Consider the following 7,136-nt stretch of genomic DNA (forward strand, 5'->3'; position numbering starts at 1 on the left):
TACAAGTAACAGTTAATCAGCTACCACCGCCGTGTGTAACAAGATGGGTTTATCTGCGTGTTTCCCAATGCATTCATCAGAAGGGATTTCTGCTTGCTGCTGGGTTTGTAACATGCTGCTCCAGCACAACTCCTCTGTTCCTGCCTGTTGTGTGGGCAAAAAAGTCCAGGGTGAGGATCCAGGTGGGCATCCTTGATCTGGATTTTTGCTTGAGTTTGAAACCAGTAAAAGACAACCAGTGACATGAGCACAGAGTCCAGATCCTCTCCTATGTTTACAGCTTCTCTTTGGGGACAGCTCTAGGAAAGCTGGGGCTCCTGGCAAGATGAGTTTCAAATGCTTGGTTTGTGGCAGCTGGAGCAAGAGCAGTAAGGATTGCTGCAGGTCCCACACACACCATGCAAGATGCCAGGCAATGACAGCAGGCAGCTTCTCACCGAACCCAGCAGCGAACAGTGCATCACACCCTTGCAGCCTCCCCCAGCATTTAGCAGCAGCTCTCGGCACCATCCCTCCACATCAGCATCTCCCACAGCTCCATGGGACTGAGCTTCCTCCAGCTCAGCCCTGAACCTCACCTTTCCCACCCTCCAGTAACCCAGAGGACACCAACTGGTCCCAACGCATGTGTGTCTGCAGCCCCAGAGCCCAAGTATCACAGCCACTGCGGAGCTCCAGCATTCCGAAAGCAAACGAGCTCGTTAATGAATCACGGGTGGACAGAGACAGGGTTTGGGGGAGAGGGAGCACCGCTTGTTATTGCTGGGTCTGCCTGAGGGAAGGATGGAAAGATGTAGAGGGCAAAAGATTTTTGTCTCACACTTGAAATATTTTCCAAGCTGAAGAAGCTACTCCGGACAGAAGCCAGCAAGCAGGTACCTTCCTTGTCCACCTTTAAATTAAGCCTTCAAAAGGAGGACCAGAACTTCCCCACCTCACAGCCTGGGGTTAGATAAGCAAACAGAAGAAAGAGAAATCAGGAGCTGGCTCCAAAAATGAAGAGCTCATTTAAAAATCACAAGATTTACAGGAAGTATCAATATTCACAGCGGTATTTCTTTCTAGTGTTTAAATCAACAGTTTCTCCTTTGCAGCCATGAAGGAAATTCAAAAAATGACCAAAAAGAAGGTAAGATTCTTAACACAATCATGTTTCTGCAGAAGCTGCTGCTTTAGAGAAAGCACCAACAACCCAGACACACAAAAGATGGGGACCTCAAGAGACCTCATCCCAGCCTGCACAGGCAGCCTGCACAGAAGTTGGGATTGAAAATTAGGTGCTTCCTTACCTTGCAGCTCTCAGCGTTTTCCTGCAGGAAAAATGCTTCATTCTGAGCCACTCACAAGGCGGTGGTGGTGGAGTGCCCCTGACAGATCCCATGGGAGCAAAGAAGTCACGCCACAGCACTCCAAAGTGACCACGGCTCATACCCAGCTGGAGCCAGGCGGTTCCTCTGGCAGGACCCTTTCTTCCCATCAAGACCCAGTTATAAAAGCATTTCTGGTTTCCTTCACTTATGTACAGCAATTCAGTTATGTAAAGAAGCATGACACCTGATGCTACATCTCACTGCAAACATACAAAATCCCCTGACCTGGCTTGGGCCTGTGCTTTCTGCCCAGACGAGGAGCATTAGTATCTAAATGCAGCACTTGGCATCACTACACACTCTTTTTCAGTACAAAAAGAGACATACTGAAAGCAGAAGCTTCCATTAATTCCACTCAATCCACCATGTATTTTTGCATTTTGTAAAATAACAGATTGAAACTGAAACCACCTTATCCCAGTGATGCTGACAGCCCACCTGATGTAGCTGTGGAGGAGAAATACAAATACTGATCGGGTACACAAGTTTCGCCATGTAAAGCACTTTGGGAGCCACTGATAAAGATGCCATATATAAACTTAAGCTTGCCTTCATAAACCTAAAATTGCCCTGGTGCCAGTCACCTCAGTCCTTGCACCAACGACAAAGCAAGAGCCACACATTCCATTTTATAAGTTGGTGCTCAAGTCCTGAAGATAGTAAAGTCCAAACAAAACAGCACATTGCAGTAAAAAGACACTATGTCCTACAGAAACATTTGTGTTTTCCTAACACAGGGCTCATTTCAGTTTGGTGTTCATGATGGACTGGTTTCTACACTGAACCCCAAGCTGAACCCCACAGAACAAAAACACAGAGGCTTTCTCACCAGAGCTTAAGATTTTCAAGATCCAATTATTTAGCAAAATCCTTTTTTTGTATAGCTACAAAGACGCACATTAGTCACTTCCAGCTAAATCCTTCTGCCTCGACCACACTAAGCCCCCATGCCGACACCACAGCTCCTTCAAACCACAGACTGAAATCTCAGTAAGGATTACTCACCATTCATCTTTTCAAGGGAACAAATTTAGTTTGATTGGTTTCTTAACAATTACTGCCTCATCCTGCATAAACAAGAAAGAACATGAGGCTCTCTTCTGGAAACAGGAGCAGTACTCCAGCTGCTTACCTTCCCTTGGTTGTATCCCTCTCGAGAGTAAAGGGGTTTCTTTCAACAGCGTGCACTCGTAAATTGGAAGTGGTACAAATACTTACATGTAAGTTGATAATAACTAGTAATAGTCCTAACTTAATGTAGATAGTACGAGAAAGGAGACACCAGCCACTGTGACTGTCAGGCAGCTCATGTGAAGGAATATGGGAAGAGGAAGAAGTTCTTATTTTCACCAAATCCCTTTCCTGATGTCTTTGTGAATTGTTGTGAAAACCAGAGCAGCGAGGTACATCATCAGCTCCCCTGTTCCTTCCTCCTTCTCCTACATCTGGATCTAGTGTAAGGTACAGCTAGATCCCAAGCAGTCCTAAGCGATGGTGTCTGCGCTGCCTGGCAGATCCCCAGCCTGGCACAGAGCCTACCGGGCAAGATAAGACTCTGCAAACGCTTTCCTGCCTATCTTTGCCATAAACCTTTCAGGGCATTTATGAGCCTATACGAATGCATGCAGCATGGCACACCCTTACAAAGCTGCCAGGCCTTAGAGGCTGGGTTTACCCACAGTTTGGGCTCTTACCTAATCTTGCTCCTCAGGAGCTGTTGGCTGCACTGATAAAGCCGAGATTCAATTCAAGGTGAGTTTTGGAAAGGAACTGAAATTTTAAAGATACCCACACACACTCTGCCTCCCTTGTCACCATGGTCCACTATTTCCAGGGCAGCCTGCTGGCCATTTCAGCATCCCTTGAAGAGGGCTTTGTGGCCTTTCTTACCACCACCAAGGAAAAAATGAAGCTATCTTCAGCAGCCTGGTGAAATCGTGAACTGGACAATGTTGTGCATGTAGGAATTTCTTCCTAACAAGGTTCCAGAGCCTGGATGTCAACAGCTACTTACTGAAGACCACCTAATGCTGGTATTTAGCACTGCTAGTCTGATCACCGACTCTGGGTCATGGTAGCAGTTTTGGAGGGTTCAGCTGTTTCAAAAGCATTTCTTTCACTGTAATAACACCACATACAATATTTTATATTGGATCAAAGCTCAACACAATAGTAATTGTGGGAGAATTTGGGATTGTTTACCAGCACTGGGCTTCAGGCCTCTAATTTCTCCTTTTCTTTGCTCTGTTGCATCTGTTATTGATACTTCCATAGATGGAAAGAAGGATTCAGAGTTTAGACAGAAAAGGAGAGGGCTCAGAGACCAAGCGTAGCTCAGCTTCCTGGCTTGTAGAACTGGCATACCATACTGCAGCACACAAGCTTCTCAATCTTACTGTTCTGGAGGTCAAAGTAGTTTTTCATGGAAATAAAAACCAGAAAGAGTATTTTGCATAACTTTTGCTCAGCCGAGCTGTCAGAGTCTTCCGACATCAACCATTACGGGAATACTACAACTGCCTTTAGGTGTCATAGGGAGTCACACACAGAATGGATGAAATGAGATAGTGAATGATTCGGAGCACCAGGGAAAACCATAACACATACATGGCTGACACGGTGCTGTGCACAGCAGATACCACAAAGCTCACAGCGACAGCAGAACAAATGCAAATGCATAAGAAGTCACAGCTTTTTCCACCCATGTAGGCTAGAGAAGAATCTCCCTAAAGCAGAAGGAAGCCTGAGAAACTCCAGCTCTGTCCAGTGCCAGTATCCTCACTAATGCAGAGCAGTCTTTCTGGTGAGGACAAAACACAGGAGGCAGTGTGACTCCCTCCCCTCTCATCTCTTCAAATACTGCTGAAAAATAGTACCGAGCCTGCCAGCCATGAGAAGATAATGTTCTTTCCTTGCAGTAATCCAAGGCAGAGTTTGAGGCAGAATTCAAACCTCTGGATTCCCCCTGCTTTGTTCTAAACAAGTACGTTCCCTTTGCAGCAGGTATCTAAGGAAGGACAATTACATCCTCTCCTTTCTAGTAAAACACCCTTGGAGTTTCTGTATGAAGTATCATCTACATCAGAAAATTAAATATAGAGGGTCCTACTGGAATGAAACGGCACATAGCAAAACAAGCTAGAAGTAGCCCAGTATAATTGTTTCCAGGCATCACAATGTGCCAAGTACCCTTTCAACTACAAAAAAAACCCACCTCAATTTATTAAGTGCCATCTCTGCTCCAATGCTGGAGAAAGGGTGTGAACATCTACAACGAAGCCAAATAAAAGCAAATGTATTTTCTAAAAGCCTATGTGGCAAAAGAAAGTGAGGGTATGTCTTTCCCCAAGTGCTTGCTTGGGAAGAAGTCCCTCACCAGGTCCTAAATTTATAGCCATTATACTATTGGCTATAGTCATATACTAGGTGTATACATTATTATGCATAAAGGTCTGCTTTCAACATCGGTTATTCAGCTCACAGTTTATCAGCCACCAATCCTGACCTTACTACGTTGGCAGCGTTAGTGGAGGACCAAAGGAGATACTGCGATGCTCTAGAACAATCTGAATGAAGTCAATGAATGCTGGAGGACATACGTAACTCTCAACTACAAGCTACAGGCCCACTTTGCAGCCTTGCAAAAAAACATAAGGAAGTGACATAACCTAATAATGTGTTAAGTCTCACTGAATTTATACATCCAGCTTACGCTTCAAATTAGGTTTTGTACTCCTCCCGGATCACAAGGTCAGTTCACAGCACCACTGATTAAATTTGCGGTTTGCCTGCAATTAGAAGGGTAGAGAGGGGAGTGAATATACTGCAGCTGTCTTAGAAAAAAGAAGAGAGGACAGACATATTACAACAGATACCATGACCACTTAGAAATTCATTATTATTGAGTCTAGAATTGTATTATGAAATCAGGACCTCAGTGCTGTACATGTATCCACAGTCTCAAAACACCCTTACAACCCGTACCTGCAGGGGATGGAACTGAACTGCAGAGACGAAGCGACCTGCCCCAGCAGAAGAGAACATCCAAGCCTAGCTGCCCTCCCTAATCCCTGCTTGCAATGCCATGTTATTCAAACAGGAACACGGTCGCTGGCTATAGAGTCAGAAAGGATAGAGAATTTGTTATTTATATTTTGTGTAACACAGCAAAACAACAGGTTGCTGTAAGTAGCTTTCTCTTTGCCTCACCCTAGTACTGCTGACATCTGGGTTTCCGCTGATACTATAGTTGGAATACGCTTGCTTCACCAAGCAAATCAAACATTCCTTTCTGCAAGCCTTAACCTGTCAACATGTTAAAACACAAGAGACCTTGTTCAGAAGAGGATTGTAAGACATTACTTAACATTTAAAATATGGCATGTTTTCTAGTGTGACTTAGCACAAATAGAGCTTCAAGATAAAACGTGTAAATAATCCAAGCACAAGATACCACCTATCGTTCCGTTAAGGTGGGTACAGTGATACCAACACATCTCTAGCCCCCGTCTGTAGGTGAAGGGTACAGAGACACTCAGGCACTGCACAAGCCTTCCTCAAGCTATGCAGCTGATGTTGGGAGACAACCCTGTAGTCTCACCCAGATTTCAGCTTGGTCAATAGCTACGGAGAAAAAGTTACTTTATCTTGCTCAGAACAAAGGTAAACAGCTGCTTAAGTACACGTTCCTCCAAGGTGTCGAGGATCACAATTCCCTCTCACCGACTTCAGCCTCACCATCCAGCTCCGCCGGTGGCTCTCAGCACGTCGGGCTGACCTTAGCGCATGCAGAACGGAGAATTCCCAGAGGAACATCCTGCAGGTGCCACGTAAGCTCACACGGGAACAAAGACTCCCAGATCCAGCCAGGTGTGCACCTCCTGCTCAGTTTGGTAAAGGAAATACTTCTGCATTTTTCTCCAAGGGAACGAGGCCTGGCTGCGGTCTCTTTCCACATTAAGTGCACACTGGACCATGAACCCCTCCCTTGCAAGTTTTACACATTCAGTGGAGCAAGTAAACAAAACCTGGTAAGCCTAAGATTCATAAGATGATCTTCTGTTCTGGGCTAAAAAACATCAGTAATCCAAAGCCAGACAAAAATGGAAATATAACCTTTCACGGAATAAATTAAGCAAGAGCCATTTTATGCATGAGGTCTTTCTGGGGGGAAGCAGCTCAGCAACAAGGTAGAGAGAGAATGAGCAGCAGTGATCACAGGATTGCAAAAACAGGCCCCATTCTTAGCTATTACAAAATAAAACCAAAGTAAAGTACCCCAGCACCTTTTTCTCCAGAATACACAGGCAGACTGCCCAAAACCCATACATTTTTTCAGCTGCTTCTCTAGAAGAATGCTTTAAAGGCATCTGGGATGTTTATTTATACAAAGTGCAAGCACAGAAAGGGCTAAGCTGGTGTCTCTGTGCAAGCCTACTTCTAAAGATAGCACTCCAGTTAACAGCAGGTCAGTGATTAACAGAAACTGGTTCTGACGGTCATTACTGAATGATCATGTGGAATAAATCAAGTAAAATGAATGAAATTCAAGTTTGCATGGGCAAGGAAGGCTCTGTCACCCCAGAGGTTATGGACTGAGTGAAAGTGGAGTAGAATCACTTCAGCTATTGACCGATGGCCGAATTAAAGTTTCCTTTCTGTAAAGCCTCTGCTTTACCTCCTCCTTGCCCACCCACGTCACCCACCTGCGAGGAGCCAGGCACAGCCTCCCGCAGCAGCTGCACAACAGGGCCCCTAGGCACTGTC

This window comes from Falco peregrinus, chromosome 3, assembly GCF_023634155.1.
Source record: "Falco peregrinus isolate bFalPer1 chromosome 3, bFalPer1.pri, whole genome shotgun sequence".
In the NCBI taxonomy this organism is placed as follows: domain Eukaryota; kingdom Metazoa; phylum Chordata; class Aves; order Falconiformes; family Falconidae; genus Falco; species Falco peregrinus.